General features: G+C 48.6%; 1 long non-coding RNA gene across 2 annotated transcripts in view; it reads right to left on the bottom strand.

The window, feature by feature from the left end:
• LOC309617904 overlaps positions 1 to 13,982 on the bottom strand; it is a 34,054-nt gene extending 20,072 nt beyond the window's left edge. The window contains exons 1-6 of one of the 2 annotated variants that reach the window (XR_014238178.1): positions 10,638 to 13,982; positions 8,955 to 10,211; positions 8,667 to 8,803; positions 6,804 to 6,910; positions 1,955 to 4,916; positions 821 to 1,625 (exon numbers count right to left, since the gene is read on the bottom strand). This is a non-coding gene — a long non-coding RNA (uncharacterized lncRNA). Of the gene's footprint in view, positions 1 to 820; positions 1,626 to 1,954; positions 4,917 to 6,803; positions 6,911 to 8,666; positions 8,804 to 8,954 lie in introns of those variants that run through there. The other variant, XR_014238177.1, reaches the window with a different exon arrangement.
• Between the last annotated feature and the right edge of the window lie 2,419 nt (positions 13,983 to 16,401).

The following is a 16,401-nucleotide window of genomic DNA, read 5'->3' as shown; positions in this document are numbered from 1 at the left end:
AAAAAAAATGGTTCTGAAGAACCTAGGGGCAGGACAGGAATAAAGATGCAGACGACATAGAGAATGGACTTGAGGACACAGGGAGGGGGAAGGGTAAGCTGGGACGAAGTGAGAGAGTGGCATGGACTTATATATACTACCAAATGTAAAATAGACAGCTAGTGGGAAGCAGCCGCATAGCACAGGGAGATCAGCTCTGTGCTTTGTGACCACCTAGAGGGGTGGGATACAGAGGGTGGGAGGGAGATGCAAGAAGGAGGAGATATGGGGATATATGTATATGTATAGCTGATTCATTTTGTTATAAAGCAGAAACTGACACACCACTGTAAAGCAACTGTACTCCAATAAAGTTGTTAAAAAAACACAAAACCCACACACTTCAACTAAAGTCACAACCAAAGGGTGGGGGGGTAAGGGGGGGGGAGAATAAAGCAAAGGTGAATTTACATATCTATCTATCTAATCAGCTTTATTGATATATAATTCACATACCACACATTCACCCATTAAAATTGTACAGTTCTGGGGCTTCTCTGGTGGCGCAGTGGTTGAGAATCTGCTTGCTAATGCAGGGGACACGGGTTCGATCCCTGGTCTGGGAGGATCCCACAGGCCGCAGAGCAACTATACCCGTGAGCCACAACTACTGAGCCTGCGCGTCTGGAGCCTGTGCTCTGCAAGAAGAGAGGCCGCGATAGTGAGAGGCCCGTGCACCGTGATGAAGAGTGGCCCCTGCTTGCCACAACTGGAGAAAGCCCTCGCACAGAAACGAAGACCCAACACAGCCATAAATAAATAAAAATTAAAAAAAAAAAATTGTACAGTTCAATGGTTTTTAGTCTTTTCAGAGTCATGCACCATCACCATGATCAACTTTAAAACATTTCCTCAGGGAGTTCCCTAGTGGTCTAGTGGTTAGGATTCTGGGCTTTCACTGCTGTGGCCCAGGTTCAATACCTGGTTGGGGAACTGAGATCCCGCAAGCTGTGCAGCACAGCCGAAATATAAAAATAAAAATAATAATTATAGTAATAAAACACTTCATCAGCACAAAAAGAAACCCTGTACCCATGAACAGTCACTCCCCATTTTTCCCCAACTTCTCCCTTCTACCCCCTACCTCAGCCTTGGCAACCACCAGTCTACTTTCTGTGTCTATGGATTTGCCTATTCTGGACATTTCATACACATGGAATCATACATTGGCCTTTTGTGTCTGGCTTTGTTCACTGAGCATATAGTGTTTTCAAGGTTCATCCATGTCATCACGTGGATCACTGCCTCATTCCTTTTTACGGCTGAATAATATTCCATTGTAGGGATCCACTATGATTTGTTTATGCATTCATCAATTGATGGACATTGGGGTTGTTTCCACCTTTTGGCTATTATGAGTAATGCTGCTATGAGAATTCACATACAAGTTTTTGTGTGAACCTATGTTTTCAATGTATTGGGTATATACCTAGAAGTGGAATTGCTGGATCAAATGGCAGCTCCATTTTTAACAGCTTGAGGAACTGCCAGACTGTTTTCCACAGTAGCTACACCATTCTACATTCCCACCAGCAACATGTGAGGGTTCCAATTTCCCCACATCCTTGCAAACATTTGTTGTCTGCCTTTTTTTTTTTTTTTTAATAATTTTTTAAAATTAATTAATTTATTTATTTATTTCTGGCTGTGCTGGGTCTTCGCTTCTGTGCGAGGGCTCTCTCCAGTTGCGGCGAGCGGGGGCCACTCCTCATCACGGTGCACGGGCCTCTCACCGTCGCGGCCTCTCTTGTTGCGGAGCACAGGCTCCAGACGCGCAGGCTCAGCAGTTGTGGCTCACGGGCCTAGTTGCTCCGCGGCATGTGGGATCCTCCCGGACCGGAGCACGAACCCGTGTCCCCTGCACTGGCAGGCGGATTCCCAACCACTGCGCCACCAGGGAAGCCCTGTTGTCTGCCTTTTTGATTCTAGCCATCCTAGTGGGTGTGAAGTAGTATCTTACTTACTGAAGTTTTGATTGGCACTTCCTTCATGATTAATGATGTTGCACATCTTTACGTAGTTATTAGTCATTTGCATATCTTCTTCAGAGAAACCTCTATCCAAATCCTTTGCCAATTTTTTTTTTTTTTTTTTTTTTTTTTTTTTAAATTAATTAATTTATTTATTTTTGGCTGTGCTGGGTCTTCGTTTCTGTGCGAGGGCTTTCTCTAGTTGCGGCGAGTGGGGGCCACTCTTCATCGCAGTGCGTGGGCCTCTCACTATCGCGGCCTCTCTTGTTGCGGAGCTCAGGCTCCAGACGCACAGGCTCAGTAGTTGTGGCTCACGGGCCCAGTTGCTCCGTGGCATGTGGGATCTTCCCAGATCAGGGCTTGAACCCGTGTCCCCTGCATTGGCAGGCAGATTCTCAACCACTGCGCCACCAGGGAAGCCCGCCAATTTTTATATTGGGTTATTTTTCTCTTTATTGTTTGTTTGGTTTTTGGCCACATGGCTTGTGGGATCTTAGTTCCTCGACCAGGGATGGAACCTGGGCCAGGGCGGTGAAAGCGTGGAGTCCTAACCACTGGACCACCACCAGCAAATTCCCTGTCTTTTTATTGTTAAGTTGTAAGAGTTCTTTATATTTTCTAGATACAAATCCTTCATCAGCTACATGATTTGCAAAACTATTTTCCCATTCTCCCATGGGTTTTTTTTTCACATTCTTGATATTTGCTTTATATGTTTTAAGGATATATTATTAGGTAATACAACTTGAGAATTTTTCATCTTAGCAGGTTGTTCCTGTAATCATAATGTAGATATTCTTGTTTTTCCTCATAAATATTTTTTGTCTTAAATAATAGTTTGTTTGATATTTGTAGAGATACACCAGCTTTCTTTTGGTTAGTATTTTCTATTTATTTTCAACCTTCCATATCCTTGTTTTAGATGTTTTCTCTTGTAAACAGCATGAATCTGGATTCTTTTTATAATCCAATCTGACAGCCAATCTGGCCAAGTTGGAGCATTTACAGTTATCGTGACTCAGGCTAAACAGAGGTGTCTGCAATCTGCCATGGGCTGGACGGCAGGAGGGAAAAGGAGCTGCCATTTATCAAATGTTAGTTTTCTGCCAACCCTATGCCATGTGTGTCCCACAGGTGGCCTTGGTCAATGCTCACACTGTGTTGGCATAAATATCATGACTCCTTTTTTTTTTTCAGCACCATGCGGCTTGCAGGATCTTAGTTCCCTGGCCAGGGTCTGAACCCACATCCTCTGCGGTGAAAGTGCGAGTCCTAACCACTGGACCGCCAGGGAATTCCTGAAAGTTTTTTTTTTAATTGAAGTAGAGTTAATTTACAGCGTTGTGATTTTATCAAGTATACAGCAACACTTTTTCAGTTATACATATATATGTGTGTATATATATATATCCTTTTTCAGATTCTTTTCCATTATAAGTTATTACAAGATATCGAGTATACTTCCCTATGCCATACAGTAGGTCCTTGTTGTTTACCTATTTTATATGTAGTAGTGTATATATGTTAACTCCAAACTCCTAATTTATCTCCCCCACCATTACTCCTATTTTATAGACGAAGGGATCAACGTTCTGCACAGTTAAGCCACCCAAAGCCACACAGCTAGTAAGTGGCAGAGTCAGGGCCCTGGCTGGGCTCCAGACCCCATCCCCACTACCTGCAGAGCATCCAGGAACCCTCCCAGAACGGGCAGGATCCAGCTGCGCCTTGAAGGTCAGATTGTGATAGAGAAAGAGGAAAGGGTTTCCAGGCAAAAGGAACAGTCACAACTGTTGGGGGCCTAGGTGCATCGCGGTCAGAGGGTGAGGCCCCTGTCCCACTTAACTCAGCCCCCCCAGGTATAGAAATGTCTGTTCCCCACACTCCCCCCCCCCCCCCATTTCTCCTGCCCATGACAGGCACAATAGGTCAGGCTGAGAGCTTTCACAGGAATCTGGCAAGCAAGGCAATTCTGTTCCTGTTCCAGTTGAGTTCTGGGGAAATGTTTAACCCACTGAATGGGGAGGGGGACTTGTAGCATTTGTCAGTTGCCATGGTACAAATACTCCCATCGTGGCCAGACTTGCAACATCACTAAATACACAGCGCCTGCAAGCCCAGAGAGCCAGCTCCAGCCCACCACCCTACCTACTCCCTCCTGGAAAACTATGCCCAAAGGTATGCCCAACTGTTACTGAAGGCTGTGCCTTCCCAGTGGGGTGCAGATGCTTCACACCCCACCCCCCCTTCTCCTTCTCCAGCTGGGCTTGGCAGTCTCTGCCCTTCAGGGAGCAGTAGAGAGACACAGCTGAAAGAGAGCACTGGCCCAGCGAGCTGCTGGAGACAACGGATGCACTGTGAGTGCTCACGGGCACCCTCAGTGCACGCACAACTCTGTGTGTGCCCGTGTTTGGGGGCTGCTCCTGAAGTTGAACCGGAACATGCACCTGTAAGCGGTGATTTTTTTAAATGTGATGTTTTAAGAGTACCTGTGGGGGGGGCTTCCCTGGTGGCGCAGTGGTTGAGAATCTGCCTGCCAATGCAGGGGACACGGGTTCGAGCCCTGGCCCGGGAAGATCCCACATGCCGCGGAGCAACTAGGCCCGTGAGCCACAACTACTGAGCCTGCGCGTCTGGAGCCTGTGCTCTGCAACAAGAGAGGCCACGATAGTGAGAGGCCCGCGCACCGCGATGAAGAGTGGCCCCCGCTTGCCGCAACTGGAGAAAGCCCTCGCACAGAAACGAAGACCCAACACAGCCAAAAAATAAATAAATTAATTAATTAATTAATTAAAAAAAAAAAAAAAAGAGTACCTGTGGGGGACTTCCCGGGTGGTCCAGCAGTTAAAACTTTGGGCTTCCACTGCAGGGGGCGTGGGTTCAATCTCTGGTCAGGGAACTGAGATCCTGCATGCCATGGAGCCAAAAAGAAAAAAAAAAAAAGTACCTATGTGTTAATTACGCCCACAATTGTGTCTTAAGCTATTAACTACAAGGGGCTTCTCTCTGCCTCAGCTGTTCTGAACCCCTTCCCTGCTTCTGTCCTCATGGGCACAGCAACTTCATTCAGCCTGGGTCTCACATATGGCCCAAGACAAACCTAGAAACCTGTTCCAGGGGGATGGGCTGGGCCTGGTGAAGGTTGATGGGACACAGCTGAATCCTCAGGTGAGTGGGAATCAAGGTCAAGGAGGACAACGAGCAGGAGGAAGCGGGGCGGGGGGGGGGGGGGTTGGGGAGGGGGGAGGGCAGACACAGGCTGTCAGCGGGAGGCAGGCAAGGAGGGGGTGGGGCACAAGTGGCAGAGCCAATGATTCAGGAAAGGGATGCTCAAGACCAGTGGAAGAGCCTTCAGTCATCTGCCTGCAGGCACCCTTGGTCCCACTGCAGAGGCTTGTGGGAGGCAGGGGATGGACACGTGTCTAAATCAACCCAAGGGACCTGTGCCAACCAACTACCAGCTGACTCCATCATTCAAACTGAACGGCATTTTCTTGGCTCCAAATTTGCTGGTGGGCAGAGCTCCAGGGAGAGGCTTGATTCTAGCCAGGGAGAGGCTGAGTTCCCAGAAAGGGAACTGGGGCTGCTGTGTCACCTGAGGTCCCCAAATGCAGCCTCTCCACCCACACTGCCCCCAGGACTCCCCTCCCCTCTCCTCCCTTCCCTGCTCCTCTCTCCCCCCATCTCCCTGCCCAGCTCACTACACCCATCACTGGGCTGGTCAGAGTTTTCCCAGAGGATTGTTTGTAACCTGTGTGCATGTGTGAGTGTGCGTGTGTACCTACAGTGCATGTACAAACCCGTGTGTGCTTGTCCATACTGTGAACACTCAAGTGTGCCTGTGCATGCACAATACCCCCATGTGTGCCTAGACCTTGAATTCTCTTCTTTGGGGGTTATTTTGCCAGTATTCCATATATCACCTACAATGGATGTTAAAATGGCAGCCACTCACATCTAAAGTCCCTCAGAGGACTTCCCTGGTGGCGCAGTGGATAAGACTCTGCGCTCCCAATGCAGGGGGCCTGGGTTCAATCCCTGGTCGGGGAACTGGATCCCGCATGCATGCTACAACTAACAGTTCGCATGCCACAACTAAGTAGCCTGCGTGCTGCAACTAAGGAGCCCACCTGCCGCAACTAAGACCTGGTGCAACCAAATAAATAAATAAATAAATAAAGTTCCTCAGAAGTCACCCAGTTCAACCCTACCAGTGCTTCTCAGAGTCTCTATTGGTATTTGTGAGGGGTTTTGTTTTGGTTTTGGTTTTGGTTGCACTTCGCAGCTTGTAGGATCTTATTCCCCCACCAGGGATCAAACTCCAGTGTTCAGCAGTGAAAGCTTGGAATCCTAACCACTGGAGCACCAGGGAATTTCCACTATTGGTATTTGAATAGAGATAATTCTCCTTTGATGGGACCAACTCCCAACCCACTGCATGAGTTTAGTATTCCTGGTCCCAAAACCCTAGAAGGCACAAACCGCTAGTAGCACTCCAGAAATGCCCTCACAAGTTTCCAACCTCTCGTGGAGGTGGGACAGTAGAGACCCAGGTGAGGACACAGTAGAGACCCAGGAGAGGACACCACAGGCTTTGTCAGTGGCTGGATTTTCTCCACAGAATCTCTGGAAAGTGTCTGGCCCCTGTGCTTAAACTCCCAAGAACCGCTAGCTGCCTACCTCCTGAAGCCAGCCATTCATCCCATGCACAGACAGCGCTACCTGAGAGAAGGTGCCCCGTCACTAGTCCCACTTCCTCCCCTCAGGGGCTACCCAAGTGCTGACCCCACTCACCTGGGCCTCACGGTGCTCCGAGGAGGCCAGGCCACAACAGGTGGGCTGGATAGGGGAGGTTCCTGAAGACTCCGGAAGAAGAGAAGCCCATCTGACCAGCAAGAAAGCTGTAGAAACAAGGTAGAGCGCTGAGCTCGGCCAGGTGGCAGCTCTCGGGCCTGAGGCTTCGAGATGCAGGAGATGCCCACAGATACTGAAAGGGCTGCCTTCTCTCCTGCCATCCTGTCTACCGCTGCTCCAGGTGGGCGAGTGTGGTAGGTGGGGCGGAGGGGTCGCTGGGAACCGAAACTAAAGCAAAAGAGCTCCCCACTCGGGCCCAGGGGGCCCAGCTGGGCTAGTGTGCTGTGTAGCATGAGGAGGTGAGGGCGGGGGTGGGGTGCGGGTGCCCCGGAGGGTTGGTGGCGTGTGCTGCCCGTGTCTTGTGATGGACCTACGTACCCAATTCCCTTGGGTACGTGTTGAGGAGCCCAGTTGCCCAGGGACAACCTCACTGTGCCAGTCGTCCCACACCCATCTGGGGCAGAACTTTTTTGCCCAATGTAATTCCTGGATCCTTCGTTTTTTGTTGTTTTTTTTTTGCCGAGCCGCGAGGCATACAGGATCTTAGTATCTTCCCCACCAGAGATCGAACCCGTGCCCCCTACAGTGGAAGCATGGAGCCTTAACCACTGGACCGCCAGGGAAGTCCCTAGCATTCTTGATAAAAATACTTGAGAAGACCTTCTTCTCTGGAAGTTAGATCTATGCACACAACCATCTTCCATCTGGCAAACAGGCTAATGTTGCTTACCCAGGTTTTTAAAGTCCAGCTTGATGACAATTATCTAACAATTTTTTTTCATATCAAATGTTTCTACCCAGAGGGAATCTTTCCACTAGATTTTTTCAAAGTATCTCCCTTTGCAGCAGATTTGAAATAAAATTTTAACTTGGGGGGGTCAAATCAGTGTATCTTCTCCTACCCTCTCGTCAGCTTAACACGACTACACTTTGGACACAGCTGCTTAGAGGAGAAAACTAAGAAAAAAAATAACGTTATCAAACCAGAAACTGAGGGGGAGATTATCCTTATCCACACCCATATATCTTCCTTCCTTCCTTCCTCTCCTTCCCTCTTTCTTTTTTTCTTTCTTTCTCCCTTTGTAAGCAGATAGGTTGCGGGGCGGGGCAGGGGGGTGTGGTCCCTGGAGAAAGAGAACCAGGAATGGCTTTCTTGACATAAGAGAATCCATTTTGGCCTAAGCCATTTTGTAATCTAAGCCTGGACACAATGCTTGACCTTTAACAGTTCTCAGTAATTAATGATCTTAAGGGAGGGAATGCAGAAACAAGGGAGGCTGCCCTGAAACAGTAGTGCAGCCTCGGGGCAGGGTCCTGGTTCCTCAAGGGATATAGGTAATAATGTATCTTTGCATTCTGCAGGAGCTAATGCCCCACCCAGGTGGAGGACGGAATGATTATGTTGACGCTCCTGACTTCAATCAACTAAGGCTTGGACTCTGCCGCCCTTTGCCCCAATTCTATGCTGAATTCTCCTGTGCTCTAGCGCCCTCATAAATACACATGTACTCTTAGCTTAAAACTTCCCCAATTTTGCTGTTCTTGGAGACACCACTTTGGGAGAGATTCCCCCATGTTTTCCTTACTTGCTGCAAGTAATAAATCCTTCCTTCTCCCGATCTTTGGCTTGGTTGTGACACCCGCCAAGAGGTGAACCTAGTTTTCAGAGACCACCTTCCCTTCTCTTCCCTCCCCTCCCCTCCCCTTCTCTACCCTGCTTTTCTTCTTTCTAGCTTTTCAGAAAGATTCCCTAAGGTTCCTGGCACTCCTTAAGCCCCAGGTGGCCTAAAGCACACCCCTCACCTCTAAACCCACTCCAACCGCGACCCTCACCCCACCAGCAGCACGTGGCATATAAAAAGAAGAAAAACTCAAAACTCAAGTATCCAGCAGCCTCTGGCAACTGCAGGTGAGAACTTCAGGTGAGATCCAAAAGGGTCCTGTGAGTCAAGGGGAAAATAAGGTTTAATTTACATGTCTCGTTTTGACCAGACTTTCCCCAACCTCTGTCCACCCACCTCCACCTCCACTCCCCCACCCCACCCCCTGTAGGGGTTTCCAGCCCCTCCCCTCCAGCCGTCCCTGACCCACCTTCCCGGACGCACTCTCGGGCTGGGCTCCCAGTCCCCTCCCATCGAAATCCGACCCGGTCACCTTAGCCTCTGGCTGAGCGCACACACAGGGGACACAGCCCAGCAGGAAGTGTCAGGAACTGATCACCCCCACACGTTCACGCCCACTGGGGCATCGCCCGGCTCTGAGTCCCGCCCAGATCCTCATCCCAAGCCTGGGGCTCCGGGTCTGTAACCCCGGAGTTCCTGGAAGTCGGCCGAGAGGATGCACCCCACCTCCCCTCTCTTCCCTTCCCCCCTCCCTTCTTCCCCACGCCACACCCGGACTGAGTTCCGGAAAAGTCCCCGGGCCTGCCGAGGGGTCCTGCAGGCGTTCCCTCTCCCATCTGCTTTCTTTATTATTCTAATCGACTGCTGGGGACACCCTTTGTCAACTGCCGAGAGCTATGCAAATGACCGCGGCTGGTATTGTTATTACTAAGAGGCGCTTGGTTTCAAAATCGCTTTGAATATTCTAGCACCAAATCTTGTCTGTTCCGGGCCTGGGGGCTTCCACCGCGTTGGCCTTTTTTCCTCTCTGTGATTTGCAGGGCGGAAGCCCACCCTTAGCCCTTCCTGCTCGGAGAGGAGGTGGTTTGCCAAACTGAGTAGGGAGGGCAGATAGCTTGAACTTGGAGTTGGCCTGGCCGGGTCTCGGATTCTTCCTCTGCGCCTGCGTTACTGTCTGACCTTAGGCAAGTCACTTCGTGTCTCCGAGCCTCAGTTTTCTCACCCAGAGGGGACTGAACGCCCTCCTCAGAGGGTCGTCGTGTGACCATGTGCCTGGCGAATGGAAGTAAAGCCCCTGGTGCCCGCGCACAAAAGGACCTGGGCCAGTGACAAGTCAGGTGGCAGTGGCTGTCTCCACCTGCTGGGGGAGGGCTGGCAGAGTTGCCAGATTTAGCAAAAAAAAGTTTTTTAAAGAAAGTGGTTTTTTTTAAATATAAATAAATAAATTTATTTATTTATGGCTGCGTTGGGTCTTCGTTGCTGCACGCCGGCTTTCTCTCCTTGCAGAGGAGCTGGGGCTACTCTTCATTGCAGTGCGCGGGCTTCTCATTGCAGTGGCTTGTCTTGTCTGTCTGCGGAGCATGGGCTCTAGGTGCGCGGGCTCAGTAGTTGTGTCGCATGGGCTTAGTTGCTCTGCCGCATGTGGGATCTTCCCCAACCAGGGCTCAAACCCGTGTTCTCTGCATTGGCAGGCAGATTCTTAACCACTGTGCCACCAGGGAAGTCCCTAGATTTAGCAAATTTTTAAAAAAGGATGCCCAGTTAAAGTAGAATTTCAAATGAGAGGTTTTCTTTTTATTTTTGAAGTATATAAGTATGTCCCATACAATATTTGGGATATACTTATACTAAAAAATTTATTTATTATCTGAAATTCAAATTTATCTGCAGACCCTAAAAGAGAGACTAAGGTACTGATAATGGGTTTCTTGCTGCCACCTGAGAGTTTTCATTTGGGACTGAGAACTCTGGGAGACACAGGGTGAGAGCCTGTGGAAGAAACATGGGCTGATGTAGGAGAAGGATCTAGAACACAGGCCTGAAAAGGGCAGTGGCCACCAGGCCTGGTTGACCTTCTGCTCTGACCAGCAGCCTGGATGGCGGCTGGGGTCGGTGGACCGCTCTCTCCCCCTTCCCCCCACCTCCGGTTTACCTGCTCCTCCTCCAGCTCTTGCTGGTCTGGCCACCAGCCCACTCCCCAGCCCACATTCCCTGCACCAGAGGGACAGCAGGAGGCATCACAGAAGAAGCCAGACCCAGGTGGTAAATCAGGAGTAAAGCTAGCTCTGTGTTAATTGTCTTCCAGGAAACCAGACTGTGTCATTGCAGAAAGCCAGCAACAGGACACGCCCCAGAGTTGGTTTAACCTGTGTGGCCAGACTGGCTGAATTAACCATCCCTCTGTTGAACACATGACCACTCCAATCCTATGGCCACTGGGAGGACATTCATCCAACAAACCTTTTTTCATCTCCTTTGTCCATCCCACAGGCAAGCTTCAACTCACTCCTCCTCTGCCATCCTGACTCCACCCCCATCACCAGTCTGCCTCTCCCTCCTCCACGGCACCTAGTCAGTCCCTCTGGGTCGGTCCCCGGGCCCCACTGCTTAGCTCCCGGCTCATCAGTGCTCATCTTGAACTACTGCAGCCTCCTCCCCATCTACCCATATACCCCAGCTCCATTCCCAATAAAAGCAGGTCTCATCTTGCCACTTCTCTGCTGCAACTCCTCTGTTTTGCATCAGAGGCCAAGACCCAGCCCTCAGGGACAGAAAAGCAGGACAAACCAGGGTGCCTGAATAAAACATGCCTCTTCCAGTCACCCAGGAGAAACTGTTACTCATCGCAGGTGAGGGGGCGGGGAAGACAGCTCTTGGGAGGGCTGGGGCCCAGGCTGCCCTGCCAGCTCCCATCAACTGAGGTGAGGAAGACAGGCACGGTGGCTCAGGCTGGGGTAGGGGCCAGACCCCACTCCGGTTACAAGCTGTCCTCTGGGTTTCTATCTTAGATGCTCAACCTCATTCATAACATAAGAAATGTAGATTAAAACTACAAGATACCATTTTTCACCTATCAGATGAGCAAAACAAAACCAAAAAACCAACAAAAGGGAACTCATGCTGGTCAAGGTGTCTGAAAACAGGTCCCACCACACATCATTGGTGGGAAAGTCAACTGGTACAACCTCTTTAAAGGGCCAACTGGTAATATCTATCAAAAAATTAAATATAAAAAGGTAGATGTAGGGACAAACGTATGGACACCAAGGGGGGAAAGCGGCAGGGGGTGGTGGTGGTGTGATGAATTGGGAGATTGGGATTGACATGTATACACTGATGTGTATAAAATGGATGATTAATAAGAACCTGCTCTATAAAAAATAAATAAAATAAAATTCAAAACAAAAACAAAAACAAAAACTCTTCGTCCCAGCAATTCCACTTCAGAAATTTACCCTACAGGTATACAGGTGCCAAAAGACGTACGTAATATGCACCAGGATATTCATTGGACCATAGCTTTCATAGTTAATGTTTGGAACCTAAATAGGAGGGTAGTTAATAAATTATGCTTCAGCCATACAATTAAATATTATGCACTGTTAAAAAGAATAAGGCAGGTAGGTACTAAAGTTGTTTTTTTTTTTAATTTATTTAATTTATTTTATTTTTGGCTGCATTGGGTCTTCGTTGCTGCATGCGGGCTTTTCTCTAGTTGCGGCGAGCGGAGGCTACTCTCTGTTGTGGTACGCAGACTTCTCATTGCGGTGGCTTCTCTTGTTGGGAGGACGGGCTCTAGGCACGCAGGCTTCAGTAGTTGCAGCATGCGGGCTCAGTAGTTGTGGCTCGCCGGCTCTGGAGCGCAGGCTCAGTAGTTGTGGCGCACAGGCTTAGTTGCTCCACGGCATGTGGGATCTTCCCGGACCAGGGATCGAACCCATGTCCCCTGCATTGGCAGGCGGATTCCTAATCACTGCGCCACCAGGGAAGCTCCTAAAATTAAGTGATCTTAATTAGAATTTATTATGTACAAAAGCAAAGTGCAGAACAGTGAGTACAGCATATAAAGCTTGTGATTTTAAAAAAATGTAAATGTTTGGTAAGTATAGAGTACCTCTGGAAGGAAACAGTTGACAACAGTGTCCTAGGGTGGGATGCTGGGAGACCAAGAATAGAAATGGGAAGAAGACTTATTTTTTTGGGTGCCTTATGAATTTTTTGAAATATCAAATTAACCAAAATATTATGAAATATATATTTCATATGTATATTATGTATGTGTGCGTGTATAAAATTTTTTTTAAATTTTTTTACACTTTATTTATTTATTTATTTTTGGCTGTGTTGGGTCTTCGTTTCTGTGCGAGGGCTTTCTCTAGTTGCGGCAAGTGGGGGCCACTCTTCATCGCGGTGCACGGGCCTCTCACTATCGCGGCCTCTCTTGTTGTGGAGCACAAGCTCCAGACGCACAGGCTCAGTAGTTGTGGCTCATGGGCCTAGTTGCTCTGCGGCATGTGGGATCTTCCCAGACCAGGGCTCGAACCCGTGTCCCCTGCATTGGCAGGCAGATTCTCAACCACTGTGCCACCAGGGAAGCCCTAAAATAATTTTTAAAGTAGAGGACTTTTCTACCACAGTGCTCCATGAGAGAAGGTGATAAGCATATTAAATAGCTGCATGGCCCTGCCCCTTCCAGACCTCAGTCTTCCATCTATACAATGAGAGTTTGGGACGAGAAGACTGTTCCTGCATTCTTTCTTTCTCTTTTTTTTAATAATTTTTAAAATTTGTTTATTTTTGGCTGTGTTGGGTCTTTGTTGCTGCCCGCAGGCTTTCTCTAATTGTGGCGAGCAGAGGCTACTCTTTGTTGCAGTGCATGGGCTTCTCATTGCAGTGGCTTCTCTTGTTGCGGAGCACAGGCTCTAGGCGTGCGGGCTTCAGTAGTTGTGGTATGTGGGCTCAGTAGTTGTGGTGCACGGGCTTAGTTGCTCTGCGGCATGTGGGATCCTCCTGGACCGGGGATCAAACCCGTGTCCCCTGCATTGGCAGGCGGATTCTTAACCACGGTGCCACCAGGGAAGGCCCATCCTGCATTATTTCTAAATCTTACAGCTAACCAACCAAACAAGTACTGTGCTGATGTAGTAGCCATAAGATGACATTTTATGGGCTGAGGAAGTATAAAATGGCATTAGTGGGGCTTCCCTGGTGGTGCAGTGGTTAAGAATCCACTTGCCAATGCAGGGGACACGGGTTCGAGCCCTGGTCCAGGAAGATCCTACATGCCACAGAGCAACTAAGCCCATGCGCCACAACTACGGAGCCTGTGCTCTAGAGTCCACGAGCCACAACTACTGAGCCCGCGCGCCTAGAGCCCATGCTTCGCAACAAGAGAAGCCACCGCAATGAGAAGCCCGTGCACTGCAACAGAGTAGCCCCCGCTCGCCGCAACTAGAGAAAGCCCCTGCACAGCAATGAAGACCCAACACAGCTAAAAAAAAAAAAATATATATATATATATATATATTTTTTTTAAAATGGCATTAATGAGGGACTTCGCTGGTAGTCCAGTGGTTAAGACTCTGCACTTCCACTGCAAGGGGCCAGGGTTTGATTCCTGGTCCGGGAACTAAGGTCCCACATGCTGCAGGGTGTGGCCAAAAAAATGAAAAATAAATAATAAAATGGCATTAATGAAACCAGGAGGCAGTGCCCATCCCTTGATGGACAGGGTCACTCCTCTGGCTCCAGAGCAGGTGATCATGGGAAAGCTGCATCTGCCTGCACTGGGGGCACCTGTCTCTCCTGCAGACATCTGTTCCCCAGGGCAGGGCAGCTTCTTCCCTCCCATCACCTGTCTGCTTCTCCTCCCATCACCTCTCTGCCCACCTGCCTCTACCCCTGAGGCCCTTGGCTGGCCCAGGGGAGGAACTAAAGACAGCAGTGGAACAGGTTCCGTGGAGCAGAGGGAAGGTAGGTGCCTACCTCCTCAATGACTAAGGTCCTGGCCTCCCTCTGCCTCCCTCCCTAGCGGATCAGACTCTGCCTAGTTTACCTTGCCTATGCACTCCTCCCCACCTTCCTGAGCCCTTTCAAAGGAGGCAGCTCTCATACTTGCTAGAGCTTGACCCACCCAGCTCCTTCCCCCAGCCACGCCTCCTCCTTTAACAGAAGGTGTCTGTGCCTGAGGCTGGGAGACCTGAGGTGCCCGCTATGCTGAGCCTCCCCGGGAGGTGAGAGGCAGCAATCTGAGCCTTCCGAGCACACTCAGAGGCCCTAGTTAGCAGGCAGCCACCTCCCTCCAAAGCCTCCTGCTGGGCTCAGCACTGGCCTTTTCTCTTGATATGGGAGCCAGAGGGAAAATACATGGGAGTCCTTGGAGCTGAGGCTGGACATGTTTCCTGCCCCTCATTCTCTCTCCCTTCCTCCCTGGGTTTTCTTCCTAGATCAGCCCTGGCTCCCTGATTAAGTCACTCTCCTTCTTGGGGCCTCATAGCCAACCTGCAGGAAGAGAGGCTTGGGCCCAGAAAGTTGCCTGTTACCAGATGCCCCCAGGTGGTTCTGATGCAGGGGCTGCGTGGACAGGCTTAAAGAAGCGGCCCTTTTGTACATTTCGGAAAGGTTTTGTCTTACGTTCTCCTGGGTGTACCTCCAGAAGCCAAGGGTCTGAAGTTAGTAAGCAGGAGGCTGGGGCTTCTGGGAACAAGGCAGATGATCCTCTTGGTGGGTCTCGACCCTGAAAGCTGCTGCCATCATTGGGCTTCTACCTGAAGCCTGAGAAGGAAGCCAATGAAAAAAGGAGAGCAGAGCCAAGCAGAGAGAGAGACAGAGACCTGCCAAGGCCTAGGGACATCACTGGAGCCCTGATTTAGTAGGGAAGCCAGCCCAACTCTTGGAGTCAGGGGACCCAATACATCCTTAGGCAATAGGGTTAAGTGTTGGGTGATTCTGGTTGTTTGCAATAAAAGAATCCTAACGGACACAGCAATTCTATTCACATTTTTAATAGGAAGATAATGGCGATTAATATAGTAAGGAGAGGGAATTCCCTGGTGGTCCAGTGGTTAGGACTCCCTGCTTCCACTGCAGGGTGTCGTGGGTTTGATCCTGGTTGAGGAACTAAGATACTGCAAACAATGGGACACAGCCAAAAAAAAAAAAAAAAAAAACCCTCAAATATAATAGGGAGAATTACATGTAAATTTCTACCAAAACAACTTAGAGAAGAGACCTTCAACAAAGTAATTATCCTCTCTGAGACTCTGTTTCTTCATCAGTAAAATAGGCATGATAATACTTACTTCAAAGAATGTCAGGACTAAATCAGATGACCCAAACAATAAACACTGTGTGTGCGGGGAGTGGGATGGGAATGAAGGTGGTCAAAAGGTACAAACTTCCAGTTATTAGATGAATAAGTTCTGGGGATTAATGTATAGCGTGTGACTATAGTTAACAATACTGTATTGTATATTTGAAAGTGGCTAAGAGAGTAGTAAATCTTAAAATTTCTCATCACAAGAAAAATATTTATAATTTTGTGAGGTTATGGATGTTAACTAAATTTATTTGGTAATCACTTTGCGGTATATACATATATAAAATCATTATGTTGTATACCTTAAACAAATACAATGTTGTATGTCAATTATATCTCAGTAAAACTGGGGGAAAAGTTTTAGAATAGTACATAATAAATAATTGCTGTGATAAATGAACCTTGGCCTTTTCTTCACACCATATAACCAAACTAACTCAGAATGGATCACAGGCCTAAAAAATATAAGAGCTACAACTACAAAATTGCTAATATAAATCTTATGGGAAAATAGTAATGGCCTTGGGTTTGGCAAAGATTTCTTATATATGACACAAAAATACAAACTATAAAAAATGGATAAATTGGACTTCATTAA

This window comes from Balaenoptera borealis (genome assembly GCF_965194805.1).
Source record: "Balaenoptera borealis genome assembly, chromosome: 20".
NCBI classification, from domain to species: domain Eukaryota; kingdom Metazoa; phylum Chordata; class Mammalia; order Artiodactyla; family Balaenopteridae; genus Balaenoptera; species Balaenoptera borealis.
Note: the sequence above shows the minus strand (reverse complement) of the source record. Positions and strands in the feature narration are given on the sequence as shown.